Below are 21,235 nucleotides of genomic sequence, written 5' to 3'. Positions count from 1 at the left end.
AAGGAGCAGAGGAAAATGTCATGACAGGAGATCTGCACGGACCAAAGAGAAAGCAGAAGGCCACTGTAGTGCGAAGAACTAGATTCTGAAGTTAGTCTGCATATTTTAATATACTGATTTGCTTAATTAAATCGATAAAGGGTTTTATTCTTACACTAATCTACTTCATCTTACAGAAGCACGTGGGACCACCACTGGCTTCCCCTAGCTGCCTAAGCTGAACCCCATGTTACCATAAAAATTAAGTTTAGTCTTTTAAAATTTATTTATTTTTTATTTTTGGCTGTGTTTGGTCTTCGTAGCTGCACACGGGCTTTCTCTAGTTGCGGTGAGCGGGGGCTACTCTTCATTGAGGCGCGCGGGCTTCTCACTGCGGTGGCTTCTCTTGTTGCGGAGCACAGGCTCTAGGCACGTGGGGTTCAGTAGTTGTGGCATGTGGGCTCAGTAGTTGTGGCGCACGGGCTTAGTTGCTCCGCGGCATGTGGGATCTTCCCGAACCAGGGCTCAAACCCGTGTCCCCTGCATTGGCAGGCAGATTCTTAACCACTGCGCCACCAGGGAAGTCCCAGTTTAGCCTTTTAAACCAAAACCTACTGTCATTTCAGATAATCTGGCAGTGCAGAGGAACCACAGTCTGCCCCAAAAGTGCTCAGCTCTAGCGGCAGCCACAAAGAGACAGTAACCGGCGATGGAGATCACAAGCAAGACGACAAGGAGTTACAAGACTTTCATGTGCTCAACACAGAGATCTTTCTTCTCTGTGAAGACCAGAGAAAAAAGAGGGGGTGGGGGGGCAGAGAAGAAGAAAGCACTTTGTGTACAAAAGGCAGTGTCAAGATTCCAAAACAGGAATTTTGGAATTACCCCTCTGCAAAAATAAAAAGGCCACAAAAAATTCCAAATAATTTATTTCTGTGGTTTTGTTTTGCTTACTTTAAGTGAAATCATGGAAGCAAATAAGGAGAAGAGGAGGAAATCAATGAGAGAAATAAATTTATATTTTAGGACATGGTAGGAAAGGAACTATTAGGTATCTGCAACTTTACGTTATTTAAAGTAGTTGAATCCTCACAGCAACACTACAAAATTAGTTATCTCACCCCCATTTCACAAGAAGAAACTGAGGCTTGTAGGAGGCTGGGTAACTTTCCCAAGGTCACATAACTTGTACCCAGAGGAGCTGGGACCAGCAGGGAGGTTTTCGCAACTCCAGTGCTCATTCCTTTATATCACCTAATTATGCGAAGGCCTGTTTTAGAAGATGATGGGGAGGAAGGGATGTGGCAGATTTAAAATCATCTCCAAACCCACCTGACCCAGAAAGAGAAGTCTTAGCAAGTTTATACTAAAAAGCAGATGGTATTACTAAAATCATAAAGGAAAAAGGAACTACTACCCCAGTTCACAAATGTTACTATAAAAGAAATCAATGCCTGCATAACATCTTAGGCATCCGTGATGCACATATCCAAACACCGCCCTTATTCTACTTCACATGCTAAAAGAAGCCTAACATCCTTCATAATTTTATATCTTAATCATGATTATGATGAAGCACCATTTCTTGATCCTTTGCAGCTGCTGACCCACACTGTAAAAGAAACTCCGTCTGGTTTTTTCATGTTTGGTTTTTGTCACATAGTACAAGAATGGATAAGCTAACTCAGTGAATCCTTGGGAGAAGAAGCATTTTCCAAAATTTCAAACAAAGAGTCTAACACCTGTCTGGGGAGGAGACTTGTCACACAGTTTTGCACAGTTGTGTAGAGGCAGTCTTACGGTCGTGGACACCCTCAGGACTACCCAGTACATTCGAAAGGGCATGTATATGCTGATCCCCAAAACTAAGAACACAGATCAAGATGCGAGTCCAAAGCAAATAAAAAGAAGGCAGATGAAAATGGAAAGGTACTGGAGAAAGAATTTTCTTTGGATCTGCACAAGCCCAAGTTTTATTTCACAGAGAAAGAAAAACTGCTTTCCACATTAAAATACTGAGGCAGGGAGGTAGAAGAGTAAGATGGGAAATCTTTAAACTCTTCCAGGCTATTTGTCCTGTCCTCCCAAAGCCTTGCTTTTCCCAAACTTGGATGATTTTGCAGCATGCATGGGCCATTGGGCTTAGTTTCATTCCTCTAAAGTTCAGGAAGCAAACCTGGTGAGTAAGCCTTAGTCCACAATAAATAAGACTCCTCAACACCCACCTGATCTCCATGGAGACATCCCTCAAATAAAAACGATTAAAGACATTTTCTCTGCTCTTATAAGTGAGCACGTGCCTATCCTTTTTCCCTCCTCCACATTCCTCCAACTCTAAGGAACTTCCACCATAGGGCCAGACTTGTAGCAATTATCACTCTTTGCTGGAAATCTTCTTAATCTTCCCTCTTCCCTGCCCCAAACAATTCTCTCTCTGATAAACCAGATAGAAGCTCAATGGTGAAAAGAAAAAAATGCCATGGCACTTTTATAAATGTATGGGTTGCTGCAAAAAAAAACAAACAAGGAAAAGTGTTGCTCTATTCCTGCCATAAATATTTGGTACAGATGCACAGATTATGCTCTTTAAAAACTGGTATCTAATTAACAAATTAAGTCCCATCAAACGGATGGAAAAATGCATTTATTAAAATCAGTTTATTTACAGCCTCTGCTCTAAAATTAAGGTAACTGCTCAAGCAGCAAAAATCTGGAACCTGGTAATTGTCCTTGGCACAAAATGAATCACATCTGTATCTGATAATAAACTTGCCTAAAGAACTTCATCACAAGAAAAAGATCTCAGAGAAAACGGAAGGTCTCTTGGGTAAGAAAATTAAATACAATTTTCTTCCTCTAATTCAAAACACTAAATGTTAGTTTGCTCCAATCTGCTATTTGAGAAGGACTTACAAAGGCAAAAAAAAAAAAAAAAAAAGCACAAATAAGGATTAAAGAAAATCTGGTAATTATTCTTATTAATGACAGTCTGGGAGCAGGAAACAAATAAGAGGCTGGAAGCTGGAGTCCACAGGGTGAGTGACACCAGTGGTGGATCCCACAAGGCAAATACAACAGGGGGGGGTGAAAGTGACTGGGGGTGGTGGTGGTGGTGGGATGAATTGGGAGATTGGGATTGACATGTATACACTAATATGTATAAAACGGATCACTAATAAGAACCTCCTGTATAAAAAAATAAATAAAATAAAATTAAAAAATTAAAAAAAAAAAAAAAGAAGCAGTGCTTACTGGAGGCACATTCCCAATATTCCTGTAGAACTTCCTACTGGTGGGCACAGGATGGATCAAGAGTGCCAAGATATGGAGCCCCGCAGGCTTGAGAGGGGCCTGGGGCACTGGAGCCTCAGGCAAGTCAGTTCCAGCAAAGAGTGGGTTTGTCTGTTATATCACACATTATCATCTATTATGAGGACCAGCTTGTGAAAGAGCTTGGGAAGCAGTACCTAAGGCCATCTCTCTCGATCTAATCTACACAGACCCAGACCCCTTTACCATTCTTCATTTATCAGTAGTTTGAGATGGGAATAAAGATAATAACCATAAATCTTTTCTTTATATAAATAAACAAAGCACAAATGGATAAAGCTTGAAATCCCTAACTACTAGATAAGAAATATATATGATCAGATCTTGGAAATCATCAAGTATGTAAAACCAAAAAATTATAGAAAAAGCTGCATCTTCAAAGATGAACTATACAGGATATGTAAAAGCACTATTTGCCTTAATATAGTATAGGTAAAGATGTTTTACAAATCATACTCTTTTATTTAGCCCTTTGGGGGTCTCACAACCCCTCATCATACAAGACACAGCATTATCTATCACTCCAAAAAAAGGAAAAAACACTATCCTGGGACATGTGTTAATTATAGAAGTCTTTCTTCCCCACACTAATATAAATTGTGAAAGTCTGGCCAGAATTCTGATAGAACAGCCGGAAAACTTGTTACCAAAGATCGTTCATCAAATTCTGGTTGGGAGAGGAAAATCCGTGGTAGAAAATCCTACAAGACATATAAGTCCTTCACTTGGTCTTCTACCAGTGTGATGTAATATGGTGCTGGGTTTGGACAACAGAGCACTAGTCATTACTGTATTATATGTTTATACATTTTATAAAGAATAGTGTGTCATTTTGAACACCTACAAAATTTACATATCTGCAAAATCAAGTTCTCTTTTCTTGATATTTTATAGCATCAAGTATGTTTCTCCTTCAGGCTTGTGTTATCTAGTAGGTGATTCTTCACCCAGTTTTGCCATTCGTGGCAATTATGTCTATACTAGGAAGTATAGATATGTTTAAATGCCAATTAAATAAAACACCAAACTCTTGTGTAGAGAAGAAAAAAAAAGTTTCTAACTAATCAAAAGGGAAACATTGACTGTTTCTATTGCTTTGAAGGACTAGAAATAGAAGCAAAATAGTAAACAGAAAACATTTCCGTGAGACTGCTGACACCAAATAAGTAGTAGATGCCTTTTAATACAGCATGTTGCAGGGTTAAATGACACTAGAAAATGAATTAACTATTAAACTGGACAAGCCCTGCTTTTAGTCCTCATTCTTCGGCCTTCAATGATTTATGAAGCCTGAAGCAGGATGTGATAGGTTCTTCATCTAATTGTAACTCCCAAAACGAGATCACTGTCAGATAGATAATTATAGGAAAAGACAACTCACTATAGGTTTTGAATCTGGATTCCTGCAGTAAACATTATTTCAAAGAAGAAAATGTTGAATAGAGAATCTAAATAACTGCTCCTGAACTAAGAGTCTACTGGTTAAATTTATAAATTGTTCTTTTAAAAGAGACTGGAAATGAGAACAGAAATGAAATGATAAGCACATCAGAATTTGTCTTCTATTCTAAGGAAGAATAATGATTAGAATTTTGATAAAATATAGTGACAAATTCCAACAAATAATTTTTACTTCAAAGCAGAGTGTGTTCTACAAAATAGATCCAGGAGACAGATCATATTCACTAACAGTATAACAACCAAAACAAATTATATTCATTACAGTTTTAGATTACCAGTATTTTAAGCATCCACAGTAAACTTGCTTCCTCCACTGAACTCAAAACATAGCTATTTTTAGTAAGTCTGAAAAAAGATCATCTCAAGTTTTAAAGAAGTAGACAATTAAAATTTGTACTTCTTTCATCAAATCTAAAAGAAAACATATTTATGCTCTGAAATTCCAAATTAATTAGAAAAAACTATTAACAAAAAACAAAAACAAGAGAAGCTGGTACAGAATAGGCCATTATAGTGAGTCCCAATAAGAACATGCTATAATAAAATATAACAAAAGGTAAAGCAAAATTAACAAATACATTTTCACCAAACACCTACCATGTGCCATATATTGTTCTAACCATAGGAATATAATGCCCTTCCCACCCACATGGCACCAAGGAGTCCCTTACTCCAATTTGGTCACTGGAGAATCTAGAACTGTCTGAGAAAAAGAGTACCAAAGATAACAGAAGTGTTGAGAAAATATGACCCACAAGGAAATGTTAAAACAACAACAACTAAGTTTGGTTCACTTAGACAAGAGAAGACAGAACAGCAACTTTATAATCTTCAAGGAAATAGAGGATGTTGACCAGCTGTCCTCCAATTCCTTGAGGACTAGAGTAAAGGATGTGGGCTCTAAGCATGAGAATGTGAGCCTAAAAGTAATGAAAAAAAAAGATACGATGGTATGGGATTTCATAAACAGAAATGAACTCTTAGGGAGGTTGTAAACTCTTCTGTTAAAAGTCTAATTTTCATAGAGGAGAGTTGAGCCGTAGTCCTCAGGTAGGCAAGAAGATGGACTCTGGAAGATAATATTGAGACACGGAGCAACGTATGCCTGATGCCAGATGGCAGCTGATGAAGCAAAAGCCAGCAGCTTTGCCTGTGGCATAGTTATGTGAAGGGAACCTATCGCCAGTGTAGGAGAGGGGACTCGCACTAGGATCAAAGACATTATTTTATTTCCTATAATATGAACGTCCCTGCAAACGTGCAGTGATCTTAGAAGTTTCCTCCTAGGCACATTTGCTGCAATTTGTACTATTTCATTATTTATTTCATATAGTTTTCCACCACAGTTATGATTTTTTTAATTAAAAAAAAATCTCCTGGTGCTGGGTGAGATAGAGGGATCACATTCCACTCAGTCTCTCCCTCTGAATGCAGTTATAAAACCTAAATTTCAGGATTCTGAAAACTAAATAGTAGTAGGTGGATTGGGGAATTAGCCCAGAATTCAAAGTATCACTGAAGCAGCAGTGAGTTTACTATTTCCCCACTCTGGTACTTCACCCTAACCACCCCCACAAAAAAACCTGTAATGAACAAAAGATTAAAAGTTTAAATTAAGGCAGCCTCAGTTCAACTGAATTTTCCTTTTGCCTCGGGCTTCAGTACAGCTTGGCATAGCACTGTTTACTGATCCCATTTTTATCTAAAGCACTGGAATTTTACTCATCATGAATTTTATGCATTAATTCTTATTTTTTATAATATTGCATTAAAATGTTAATTTGCTTTGATTACTGAGTTTTTTGATACCTCCTTCAATTTTGTGCTTGAGTCTGACCCTAGTCCTGGCCTTGATTCAACCTGTATCTCACTCTATTACACAAAGATTAGCTCAAAATAAACCACACACCCAAAATGAACCACATTAAACCTTAAAACTTTTAGAAGAAAACACAGAAGAAAATCTGTGTAACCTGGAGTCAGTCAAGGAGTTCTTAGATGTGACACCAAAGCTACATTCTACAAAATAAAAAACTGATAAATTAGACTTTATCAAAATTAAAGTATTTTGGAGGAGCTTCAAGACGGCGGAAGAGTAAGACACGGAGATCACCTTCCTCCCCACAGATACATCAGAAATACATCTACATGTGGAACAACTCCTACAGAACACCTACTGAACGCTGGCAGAAGACCTCAGACTTCCCAAAAGGCAAGAAACTCCCCATGTACCTGGGTAGGGCAAAAGAAAAAAGAAAAAACAGAGACAAAAGAATAGGGATGGGACCTGCACCTTTGGGAGGGAGCTGTGAAGGAGGAAAGGTTTCCACACACTAGGAAGCCCCTTCGCGGGCGGAGATGGGGGTGGCGGAGGGCGGAGCTTTGAAGTCACGGAGGAGTGAGACCGCAGCAACAGGGGTGCGGAGGGCAAAGTGGAGAGATTCCCGCACAGGATTGGTGCCGACCAGCACTCACCAGCCCGAGAGGCTTGTCTGCTCACACGCCAGGGCAGCTGGGGGCTGGGAGCTGAGGCTCGGGCTTCGGAGGTCAGATCCCAGGGAGAGGACTGCCGTTGGCTGTGTGAACACAGCCTGAAGGGGGCTAGTGCGCCACGGCTAGCCAGGAGGGAGTCCGGGAAAAAGTCTGGACCTGCCGAAGAGGCAAGAGACCACTGTTTCCCGGTGCACGAGGAGAGGGGATTCAGAGCGCCGCTTAAAGGAGCTCCAGAGACGGGTGCGAGCCGCGGCGATCAGAGCGGACCCCAGAGACAGGCATGGGATGCTAAGGCTGCTGCTGCCGCCACCAAGAAGCCTGTGTACGAGCACAGGTCACTATCCACACCGCCCCTCCCAGAAGCCTGTGAAGCCCACCACTGCCAGGGTCCCGTGATCCAGGGACAACTTCCCTGGGAGAATGCACGGCGCGCCTCAGGCTGGTGCAACGTCACACTGGCCTCTGCCGCCGCAGGCTCGCCATGCATCTGTATCCCTCCCTCCCCCCGGCCTGAGTGAGCCAGAGCCCCCGAATCAGTGGCTCCTTTACCCCCATCCTGTCTGAGCAAAGAACAGACGCCCTCAGGCGACCTACACGCAGAGGCGGGTCCAAATCCAAAGTTGAACCCCCAGAGCTGTGTGAACAAATAAGAGAAAGGGAAATTTCTCCCAGCAGCCTCAGGAGCAGAGGATTAAATCTCCACAATCAACGTGACGTACCCTGCCTCTGTGGAATACCTGAATAGACAACAAATCATCCCAAATTGAGGAGGTGGACTTTGGGAGCAAAGATATATATATATTTTTCCCTTTTTCTCTTTTTGTGAGTGTGTATGTGTATGCTTCTGGGTGTGATATTGTCTGTATAGCTTTGCTTTTACCATTTGTCTTAGGGTTCTCTCTGTCCGTTGTTGTTTCTTTTTTACTTTTAAAAATTTTTTCTTAGTAATTATTTTTTATTTTATTAACTTTCCTTTTATTTTATTTTATCTTCATTCTTTCTTTCTTTATTTTTTTTCTCCCTTTTATTCTGAGCCGTGTGGATGAAAGGCTCTTGGTGCTCCAGCCAGGCGTCAGGGCTGTGCCTCTGAGGTGGGAGAGCCAAGTTCAGGACACTGATCCACAAGAGACCTCCCAGCTCCATGTAATATCAAACGGAGAAAATCTCCCAGAGATCTCCATCTCAACGCCAACACGCAGCTTCACTCAACGACCAGCAAGCTACAGTGCTGGACACCCTATGCCAAACAACTAGCAAGACAGGAACACAACCCCATCCATTAGCAGAGAGGCTGCCTAAAATCATAACAAAGCCACAGACACCCCAACACACCACCAGACGTGGACCTGCCCACCAGAAAGACAAGATCCAGCCTCAACCACCAGAACACAGGCACTAGTCCCCTCTGCCAGGAAGCCTACACAACCCACTGAACCAACCTTAGCCACTGGGGACAGAGACCAAAAACAACGGGAACTACAAACCTGCAGCCTGAGAAAAGGAGACCCCAAACACAATAAGTTAAGCAAAATGAGAAGACAGAGAAACACACAGCAGATGAAGTAGCAAGGCAAAAACCCACCAGACCTAACAAATGAAGAGGAAATAGGCACTCTACCAGAAAAAGAATTCAGAATAACAATAGAAAAGATGATCCAAAATCTTGGAAATAGAATACAGAAAATACAAGAAACGTTTAACAAGGACCTAGAAGAACTAAAGAGCAAACAGTGATGAACAACACAATACATGAAATTAAAAATTCTCTAGAAGGGATCAATAGCAGAATAACTGAGGCAGAAGAACAGATAAGTGACCTGGAAGGTAAAATAGTGGAAATAACTACTGCAAAGCAGAATAAAGAAAAAAGAATGAAAAGAACTGAGGACAGTCTCAGAGACCTCTGGGACAACATTAAATGCACCAACATTCGAATTATAGGGTTCTCAGAAGAAGAAGAGAAAAAGAAAGGGACTGAGAAAATATTTGAAGAGATTAGAGTTGAAAACTTCCCTAATATGGGAAAGGAAATAGTTAATCAAGTCCAGGAAGCACAGAGAGTTCCAAACAGGATAAATCCAAAGAGAAACACGCCAAGACACATATTAATCAAACTATCAACAATTAAATACAAAGAAAAAATATTAAAAGTACCAAGGGAAAAGCAACACATAACATATAACAGAATCCCCATAAGGTTAACAGCTGATCTTTCAGCAGAAACTCTGCAGCCAGAAGGGAGTGGCAGGACATATTTAAAGTGATGAAAGGGAAAAACCTACAACCAAGATTACTCTACCCGTCAAGGATCTCATTCAGATTTCGTGGAGAAATTAAAACCTTTATAAACAAGCAAGAGCTAAGAGAATTCAGCACCACCAAACCAGCTTTACAACAAATGCTAAAGAAACTTCTCTAGGCAGGAAACACATGAGAAGGAAAAGACGTACAATAACAAACCCAAAACAATTAAGAAAATGGTAAGAGGAGCATACATATCGATAATTACCTTAAAAGTAAATGGATTAAATGCTCCAACCAAAAGACACAGACTGGCTGAATGGATACAAAAACAAGACCCGTATATATGCTGTCTAGAAGAGACCCACTTCAGACCATGGGACACATACAGACTGAAAGTGAGGGGATGGAAAAAGATATTCCATGCAAATGGAAATCAAAAGAAAGCTGGAGTAGCAATTCTCATATAACACAAAATCGACTTTAATATAAAGACTATTACAAGAGACAAAGAAGGACACTACATAATGATCAAGGGATCGATCCAAGAAGAAGATATAGCAATTGTAAATATATATGCACTCAACATAGGAGCACCTCAATACATAAGGCAAATACTAACAGCCATAAAGGGGGAAATCGCCAGTAACACAATCATAGTAGGGGACTTTAACACCCCACTTTCACCAATGGACAGATCATCCAAAATGAAAATAAATAAGGAAACACAAGCTTTAAATGATACATTAAACAAGATGGACTTAATTGATATTTAGAGGACATACCATCCAAAAACAACAGAATACACATTCTTCTCAAGTGCTCATGGAACATTCTCCAGGATAGATCATATCTTGGGTCACAAATCAAGCCTTGGTAAATTTAAGAAAATTGAAATCGTGTCAAGTATCTTTTCCGACCACAATGCTATGAGACTAGATATCAATTACAGGAAAAAATCTGTAAAAAATACAAAGACATGGAGGCTAAACAATACACTACTTAATAATAAAGAGATCACTGAAGAAATCAAAGAGAAAATCAAAAAATACCCAGAAACAAATGACAATGAAAACATGACGACCCAAAACCTATGGGATGCAACAAAAGCAGTTCTAAGAGGGAAGTTTATAGCAATACAATCCTATCTTAAATGTCAAATAAACAACCTAACCTTACACCTAAAGCAATTAGAGAAAGAAGAACAAAAAAACCCCAAAGTTAGCAGAAGGAAAGAAATCATAAAGATCAGATCAGGAACAAATGAAAAAGAAATGAAAGAAACGATAGCAAAGATCAATAAAAGTAAAAGCTGGTTCTTTGAGACGATAAACAAAATTGATAAACCATTAGCCAGACTCATCAAGAAAAAAAGGGAGAAGACTCAAATCAATAGAATTAGAAATGAAAAAGGAGAAGTAACAACTGACACTGCAGAAAATACAAAGGATCATGAGAGATTACTACAAGCAACTCTATGCCAATAAAATAGACAACCTGGAAGAAATGGACAAATTCTTAGAAATGCACAACCTCCGAGACTGAACCAGGAAGAAATAGAAAATATGAACAGACCAATCACAAGCACTGAAATTGAAACTGTGATTAAAAATCTTCCAACAAACAAAAGCCCAGGACCAGATGGCTTCACAGGCGAATTCTATCAAACATTTAGAGAAGAGCTAACACCTATCCTTCTCAAACTCTTCCAAAATATAGCAGAGGGAGGAATACTCCCAATCTCATTCTAGGAGGCCACCATCACCCTGATACCAAAACCAGACAAACATGTCACAAAGAAAGAAAACTATAGGCCGATATCACTGATGAACATAGATGCAAAAATCCTCAACAAACTACTAACAAACAGAATCCAACAGCACATTAAAAGGATCATACACCATGATCAAGTGGGGTTTATACCAGGAATGCAAGGATTCTTCAATATACGCAAATCAATCAGTGTGATACACCATATTAACAAATTGAAGGAGAAAAACCAAACGATCATCTCAATAGATGCAGAGAAAGCTTTTGACAAAATTCAACACCCATTTATGATTAAAACCCTCCAGAAAGTAGGCATAGAGGGAACTTTCCTCAACATAATAAAGGCCATATATGACAAACCCACAGCCAATATCATCCTCAATGGTGAAAAACTGAAACCATTTCCACTAAGATCAGGAACAAGACAAGGTTTCCCACTGTCACCACTATTATTCAACACAGTTTTGGAAGATTTAGCCACAGCAATCAGAGAAGAAAAAGAAATAAAAGGAATCCAAATCGGAAAAGAAGAAGTAAAGCTGTCACTGTTTGCAGACGACATGATACTATACTTAGAGAATCCTAAAGATGCTACCAGAAAAGTGCTAGAGCTAATCAATGAATTTGGTAAAGTAGCAGGATACAAAATTAATGCACAGAAATCTGTAGCACTCCTATACACTAATGATGAAAAATCTGAAAGTGAAATTAAGGAAACACTCCCGTTTACCACTGCAACAAAAACAATAAAATATCTAGGAATAAACCTACCTAAGGAGACAAAAGACCTGTATGCAGAAAATTATAAGACACTGATGAAAGAATTTAAAGATGATACAAATAGATGGAGAGATACACCATGTTCTTGGATTGGAAGAATCAACATTGTGAAAATAACTCTACTACCCAAAGCAATCTACAGATTCAATGCAATCCCTATCAAACTACCAATGGCATTTTTCACAGAACTAGAACAAAAAATTTCACAATTTGTATGGAAACACAAAAGACCCCGAATAGCCAAAGCAATCTTGAGAAAGAAAATTGGAGCTGGAGGAATCAGGCTCCCTGACTTCAGACTATACTACAAAGCTACAGTAATCAAGACAGTATGGTACTGGCACAAAAACAGAAATATAGATCAATGGAACAGGATAGAAAGCCCGGAGATAAACCCACGCACATATGGTCACCTTATCTTTGATAAAGGAGGCAAGAATACACAGTGGAGAAAAGACAGCCTCTTCAATAAGTAGTGCTGGGAAAACTGGACAGGTACATGTAAAGGTAAGAAATTAGAACACTCCCTAACACCATACACAAAAATAAACTCAAAATGGATTATAGACCTAAATGTAAGGCTAGACACTATCAAACTCTTAGGGGAAAACATAGGCAGAACAGTCTATGACATACATCACAGCAAGATCCTTTTTGACCCACCTCCTAGAGAAGTGGAAATAAAAACAAAAATAAACAAATGGGACCTAATGAAACTTCAAAGCTTTTGCACAGCAAAGGAAACCACACACAAGACGAAAGGACAACCCTCAGAATGGGAGAAAATATTTGCAAATGAAGCAACTGACAAAGGATTAATCTCCAAAATTTACAAGCAGCTCATGCAGCTCAATATCAATAAAAACAAACAACCCATTCCAAAAATGGGCAGAAGATCTAAATAGACATTTCTCCAAAGAGGATATACAGATTGCTAACAAACACATGAAAGAATGCTCAACATCATTAATCATTAGAGAAATGCAAATCAAAACTACAATGAGAAAAAAAAAAAAAACAAAACACTACAGTGAGATATCATCTCACACTGGTCAGAATGGCCATCATCAGAAAATCTGCAAACAATAAATGCTGGAGAGGGTGTGGAGAAAAGGGAACACTCTTGCACTGTTGGTGGGAATGTAAATTGATACAGCTACTATGGAGAACTACTATGCAGCCACTATGCAGTTTCCCTAAAAAACTAAAAATAGAACTACCATATGACCCAGCAATCCCACTACTGGGCATATACCCTGAGAAAACCATAAAATTCAAAAAGAGTCATGCACCAAAATGTTCATTGCAGCTCTATTTATAATAGCCAGGACATGGAAGCAACCTAAGTGTCCATCAACAGATGAATGGATGAAGAAGATGTGGCACATGTATACAACGGAATATTACTCAGCCATAAAAAGAAACGAAATTGAGTTATTTGTAGTGAGGTGGATGGACCTAGAGTCTGTCATACAAAGTGAAGTAAGTCAGAAAGAGAAAAACAAATACCGTATGTTAACACATATATATGGAATCTAAAAAAAAAAAATAGGTCATTAAGAACCTAGGGGAAAGATGGGAATAAAGACACAGACCTACTAGAGAATGGACTTGAGGATATGGGGATGGGGAAGGGTAAACTGTGACAAAGTGAGAGAGTGGCATGGACATATATACACTACCAAACGTAAAATAGATAGCTAGTGGGAAGCAGCCACATAGCACAGGGAGATCAGCTCGGTGCTTTGTGACCACCTAGAGGGGTGGGATAGGGAAGGGTGGGAGGGAGGGAGACGCAAGAGGGAAGAGATGTGGGAACATATGTATATGTATAAGTGATTCACTTTGTTATAAAGCAGAAAGTAACACCATTGTAAAGCAATTATACTCCAATAAAGATGTTAAAAAAAAATAAAGTATTTTGCCTTGTAAAAGACTTTATTAAGAAAAAGAAAAAAAACAAGCAACAGACTGGGAGAAAACAGCCCAAGAACTTGGTATCTAGAATATATAGAGGACTCTCAAAATAAATAGTAAGAAACAAACACCCTGATTTAAAACTGTGCAAAAGACTTGAAGAGGCATTTCACCCAAGAGAATATAACCATGGAAAATGGATACATGAAGATATTCAACATCACTGGCCATTAGGAAAATCCAAATTATAACCACTCCACACACCTATTAGAATGTATAAAATAAAAAATGTTACAATACAAAGTGTTGGTAAGGATGCAGAGCAAGTAAAAAAAACACATACACTGTTGGTGGGAATACAAAATGACATTGTTAATCTGAAGATGGCTTGGCAGTTTCTTATAAAAATAAATATACACTCACTATATGACCCAGCAAGCCTACTCTTAGGTATTTGCCCTAGAGAAAAGAAAACTTACATTCACACAAAAACCTCTATATGAATGCTTACAGCAGCTCCATCTGTAATCTCCAAAAATTAGAAATAATCAAATGTCCTTTAGTAGATAAAAAAACTGTGCTATATCCATACAGTGGAATACTATTCAGCAATAAAATGCAACAAGTTACTGATACACACAACTAACCTGGATGAGTCTCAAAGGAGTCTGCTGAAAGAAGTTGATCTAAAAAGGTTACACACTATATGAGTCCATTTGTATGACATTCTTGAAAGGTCAACACTATAGTGATGGAGAACAGACCAGTGAATGCCAGGGATAAGGAGTGGACAGTGAGGGAGGGGGTAAGAGGGTGACTATAGAGGGATGGCACAAAGGAGTTTTTAGGGGGTGATGAAACTAACTGTTCTGTATCCTGATTGTATTGATGGAACTACAGGAATGTATAGGGGTTAAAAATCACAGAACTGTACACTTTAAAAATAATAAAAAATAATCAGCCTAAGCTTGTTCCTTTCATTTTCCCTACATAAAATATTTTAAGACTTGATAAGGTACATAGTAACAGTTAAACCATCATGAAATTCGTGGCTTCTTTCCTCTCTATTCTCACGTGCCTACAGATGAACACTCAACTGCACTCTTTAAATCCTGAGAACTACCGTCCTGGAACATCCATAGCATGATACCTTTAGGTGCAATGAAAAGTAATTTAATCACATCTTAAGGACACTAGTCCCATCCTGGACACTGTGAGGCTAACTTAGCAGGGGACTCCAGCTGAGTTCCAGTTACTGAATCTGAAGAAAGGGTTTAGTAAGTCAAATCACAAAAGTGGTAAAAATGCAATATTTTTTTCCATCATAGCCCAATGGCATCTCTTTTCTTTGCTACTTAAAGAAAACCTAAATGTCCATCAACAAAGGAATGGATAAAGAATGGATATGAAAAAAAAAAAAAAAAGAATGGATATGGATGTGGTACATACAAACAACGGAATATTACTCAGCCACAAAAAGGAACGAAACTGGGTCATCTGTAGAGACGTGGATGGACCTAGAGAGTGTTATACAGAGTGAAGTAAGTCACAAAAACAAATATCGTATATTAACACATATATGTGGAATCCAGAAAAATGGTATAGATGACCTTAACTGCCAAGCAGACACAGAGACACAGACATAGAGAACAAGTGTATGGATACCAAGGGGGAAAGGGGTGGGGTGGGAGGAATTGGGAGATAGGGATTGACACATATACACTATTGATACTATGTATAAAATAGACAACTGATGGGAACACACTGTATAGCACAGGGAAGTCTACTTAATGCACTGTAGTGTCCAAAATGGAGGGGATATATGTATATTTATGGCTGATTCATTTTGCTGTGCAGTAGAAGCTAACACAACATTGTAAAGCAACTATAGTCCAATAAAAATTAATTTTTTAAAAAAAGAAAATATTCTTACAGAAAGTAGCACTGACCGTTGTGCTTCTTGACAGTAAAACATTGTCCTAATAATCAGGCACAGGACCCTGGGAAAAGGTAGTGCTAGAAAAAGAACCTTGTAACTGCTGTGTTGGCAAATTTACACTAAAACTCCGTCATCATCTATTTACTCCCAGGTTCCCTATCAAATATTCATATATCTCAGAAGACTAGGAAACACGCAGTGCTCACATACCCTTTTAGTTGCCGATGAGCAAATGCTCAATAAACCTATATTGAGTATATTGTCTTATCATTTGGCAGTGGGAAAACAAACATATTTTACTAAATACAAACATACTAATCAGAACCCATCTAGAATCTACATTGTTTAATCCTCCCAAGAAAGTAAATTTCACTAAGCTGATACTGCTTTATTCAAAATAATACATAATTCAAAGCAACTGCTATTCCCTAGCCAACCAGCTGCCTGATTGCTCTTTAATAAAAGTCAGATAATGGAAAGCTAGTTAACTCAAAGCCCATTTTTTTCCATCCCCCTGTGCTTCACATTAAGAAGGTTTCACTATATTTTAGAAAGCAGATAAATGCCAAATATAGTCTTTCTTTCAAGCTTATTTTCAGTTGGCATTTGCACTGCATATAGCTCAAGTTCTCTCTGTGTACTATTCCTTATGTGATCCTGACTGGGCAAAGACACCACTTGACTCCTTTACTTCTAGAAAACGCTTAAAGACGTGTGATTCGGACTGAGCTGGGACTTTATATCAGTAAAGACAGATCATTAGTCTATTCCCAGTACAAAATGGAAGAACAGTTGAGTTCTTCAGCTCCTTCAGAGACAAGCTTTCACAGGCACAGCTTCATTAATTCATTAAGTTTGAAGTAAATTCCCATGTCAGTCATTATCTGTATTCAAATATAAGAACAAAGACACATTCCAAAGCCAATTCTGAGGACTCCTTGGAATATCCATTAATTTGAATGACCTTTCTGTTCTCATTCACATGTACAAATAACATGGGGTGATTGTAGTCTGAAGAGTCAGCATGTCCCTTACACTTATTAATTAAGATACATAGCTAGATTCATGAAGGGTCTATTATTTCATGGCCCCATTATATCCATTTATACTTAATCAATCTCTTTGGATTTAAAATATCAATATTCTCTCCTAATAAGAACACAATAACTTTTTATGTGAAATGGAAGTGCTAATTCTTTCATTTTATATGTTATATGTCATTTTACATATTGACACATACAGCAATTTTCTTGGACATCAAAATTCATTAATTTAAAGGTCATATCTGGGTATAATCTATGGGTAATGTGATAAGATATGATGTTTAGAAAAATAATGTGAACTCAAGTTCTCTTCAGAACTTCACCTAACTATATAAAGAAGGACAGACAGTTGGTATTTTTATGGAAATTTTTGTTCTTTTAAAGAAATCTCTTTTTTTTACACAATATGGACCTTACCTTCTTCTCAATATATGCAGTAGGCTATCTCTGTAATTGGATAAGTAGGTCTGAAATAAGAAACTTTCCCCACCTTTTGGTAAATATATAAACTATTACTTAATTAACATAATTTTAACAATAATTACGTATTTTTCAACCAATACCTATGATAATAAGGGGCAGAGATACAGCCTGTAGGTAGCTAGGCAGTAAGTAAGTAAGTGTGCATAATCCAGATTTCATCTCCCACAGGAAAGGGATATTGCAGAGAACAAGTAGTGGTAGAAAGAAACAAAACTCTAAGATAATCCTTGTTCTTTGCTATCTATTCTCTTCAATGGTTAAAAAACGTTCCTAAAGATAATCAAATATTCTTTAGATGATCACAAAGGAGTTTTTTTCTTCCTTAAAAGACCTTTACTATTACCTTTCTTATATGGGCACCAGGATTCTCAATCAACTTTGAAATGCCTAAGGCAGTCTAGTTGAAAATGCCGAAGCAAATTTCCCTTCCCTTCCGTTCAGTAGCCGTGCTAAATGCTATAGCTATGTTTTAAAAATAAAGGTTTAGTTTTTCTCTTTCTTCTCTTCACTTTGTTCATTCAGTGTTTACAGAAACAGAGATCTCTCACCAAACTACGTAAACAAACAAACAAATTAGAAGAGAAGTTGGGACCAAGTGTGAAATTTCTGGCTGTTTCCCTTTCCACCTTTTTCTTCTCTCTACACAAGGGAATGTCTGTTCTCTCTTAAATTACTGCCCAAAGCAACTGAGGTGAAGAGGCCACCATCTTAATACCAGGTCAAAACAACTTCATTTCACTATGCTTGGGTTAAAGAGTATAAATGGTAATATACTAGTACAATTGCATAAACCATGTCCCTTGATTTATATTAGTAAAAAAGGAAATTCTATTAATCATTTTGCAACAAAGTATAGTTTGATGAAAAATCACTAAGCTAATAATAGTTTTAAGTGTTCTTTCACAGCATTTCCTGAAATAACTGGAACTCTGAAAAGACTTAAAAATTTCTCTGTTTCTTCTAAACATAATTACCTTTTAAAAAAATGATAGGTCATCTCCAAATTACATTTAGTCCATTCCTTCTCTCCTATGCTTTTTCACATAAAATAAGAGTAATGGAAGCTTTTTACACAATATATAAACATTCTAGGGTCCCATCTACACAAAGACAAAGGTGAGCTTTTAAATTCAAGATCAAATTATATTCTGGAATTTATCTTAGAAAAGAGGCTAAGCACATTATTCAAATTACAACGAAGTAGATGATAAACGAGGATATGCATTTTTTTTAAACTTGAGGAAACAAAATTGGACTACGAAAAGGAAACACCTAAAAATAATTTCAGCAGAATTGTAAAATGTGTACAAACATCACACAGTAAAAATAGTAAATGTTAAACATTTGTCATCTCCTAGCGAAGAGTGTTGAGAGTCTCTAAACTGAATAGAGAAAGAAAAATTTTCAGAGCATATGACAATGCAGAGAGTGTAATTAAAACCATTTTTAAAGTTTGTTTCAAAACTAAATATGGAAAATATAATTGTTATATTTTAAAAAGCTATTTATTGTGAAGATTGTAGGACAGTTTTTAGTTATTAGGAAATTAATTGTATAGATTGTTAACATTCCCTAACTGAAAACAATGCTTGGCTCCCTATATATATATTGAGCTTGGCATTCCAGAATATAACTATCTAGGGATTTATTTAGTTTTAGAAAAGGGTGTGGGAAAATGCAGTCAATCATACTTTACTGAAGTAAATGGCTGTAGGATAGACCTACCAGCACCATTGCCTGTGCCTAGTCAAACAAGCAAACAACTAAATGTTGATATTAAGAATATGAGATGCTGCCTTTTAGCTAAATTAAAACTCAATACAGTAAGTACCTTATTATAGCAGAGTGTGGTATTTCCAAAAGAAATGACAATCCTGGCTTTTAATGACAAAAATACAATTAAATAAAAGAGGTGTTTTTTGGCCCTTCTAGCAAAGTGTCCACCCTCTTTATCCATCCCAAAGAATGAATTTGTTTATTTTTCTACATTCCAAGAAGACTTAAAACTTGAGAAAATAGGGATCAAAGGGGCAGTTTAAAGTCCCTTTAGCATATCGTTCTACAATATAAACAGAAAACAATGCTGTCTGATGTTAACAACCAAAAAAAGACAAACAAATCCTAAATCAATGATTTAAAAGGCCACTTTAAGGTGTGTGGTTTTGTCCCTATTTGAAGTTCTCTCTTCATCCATCTATTAAAATGCGTCTCAAAATCAGTTTTCTGACTTTTCTAAGATAATTCAATATATGATAAATTCTGTTTCCTTAATGACCTCACTCTTTTCTTTGTATCTCTTCACTTGCTCATCCCTTAAATGCTCTGGTTTCCTAGGGCTCATCTTCTCTATCCTTCATGCCCTTTCCGTCATCAAACTAATCAGCAACCAACATTTCAACTATGAACTATAAATACTCCTCCCCAAACTGTGTCTTCTTTCTTCTAAGCACCAAAGTTATCTACCCATCTGCCCACTGAACATCTCCACACAGAGGTCCTAAAGGTACTTCAAGTTCAACATACCAACAACAGACTCGCTGTCTTTCTTCTAAAACCTGCTTTCTTTTTTTCTTTTAATTGCAGGGAACACTGACCCAGTCTCCTAAATTATACATATACAAATAAATACTACGTCTTGTAAATCTAACCTTCACACTTCAATAAAAATCAACATCTAAGACCGGGATCTGAATATGTCATTCCTTTGTTTTAAAAAAAAAACAAAAAACCAAAAACCATAAAATAAAGTCACTTTATTATGGTATACAAAGTCAGTTTACCCTGTCATCTCTAGATACTTCTCTCCTGCCTCACTCTCCAAAGACACACCTGTGCTCTACAGTATGCATTACTTGCACTTCCCAAGTATACCATTCACTCATTCAATAAACAAGCACCTTCTATGCGCCAGGCACTGTTCTGAGCATTGGGGATATTGCAGTGAACAAAACAGACTAAGTTTCTGCCCTCATGGGCGTACATCCTGGTGGAAGCAGACAGACAAAAACAAATATATAATAGATGAGATGGTGGTAAGTGCCATGGAGAAAAACATCTAGTTAGAAAAGCAATTCAGAGCAACACAACAAACAGTGTGTTCTGTACATTTATGACATCCACATGTCTTTAATAAAAGTACAATCATACTTCTATATCCCTTAATTTAATTACATTTCAATTTAAATTATAATTTAAAAACACAACCCCATGAGTAATACTGAGATGTATAGTCGTTGAGAGGCATTAAAAAAAAAACAAAACAAAACCAGCTTACTTCTGGAACAACCAATTATAATAATTTTATTTTTTGAGATTAAAGTTGATAGAGTCAAGAGTGTTTTTCTTTGATTCTAGTGTTTTAGTTGGCTCCTGGATGCACCCAAAAAAAAGTATTATTAGTGCTGGCACATTTCAAATTATGTCATGAGATTAGAATCTATAAAACTTAAGTACTCATCTAGAATTAGTCTCACTGTTAGTTCATTGTCTCTATACCATGGTTTCAAATTTAGCGCCTACAACTTAAGACTCCACAGTAATATTAAAACATTAGAGACAGGAGCTTTTTGCTGGTGATTTAAAAACAGTTGTTCAATTGTCTGAATCATTTAAGTACATAATATGTCTCAACTGTTTATGTAGAGCTGAAACAACCGGAGAAACCTACATAAGAGCACTGTTTAAGATACAGGATATTACTAAAGGATTTGACTATGAGCCAAAGAAAATTTGCACAGACATTAATTGGCCTGTTTCATACTCGAAAAATAACAATGATTTGCCTTACCATCTAAATAAT

General features: G+C 37.5%; 1 protein-coding gene across 3 annotated transcripts in view; it reads right to left on the bottom strand.

The window, feature by feature from the left end:
• Nucleotides 1-21,235, bottom strand: part of WDR70 (WD repeat domain 70) — a 309,011-nt gene that overhangs the window by 29,146 nt on the left and 258,630 nt on the right. The gene's annotated exons all lie outside the window — the stretch shown is intronic.

Source organism: Balaenoptera musculus, chromosome 3 (genome assembly GCF_009873245.2).
Source record: "Balaenoptera musculus isolate JJ_BM4_2016_0621 chromosome 3, mBalMus1.pri.v3, whole genome shotgun sequence".
NCBI lineage: Eukaryota > Metazoa > Chordata > Mammalia > Artiodactyla > Balaenopteridae > Balaenoptera > Balaenoptera musculus.
Note: the sequence above shows the minus strand (reverse complement) of the source record. Positions and strands in the feature narration are given on the sequence as shown.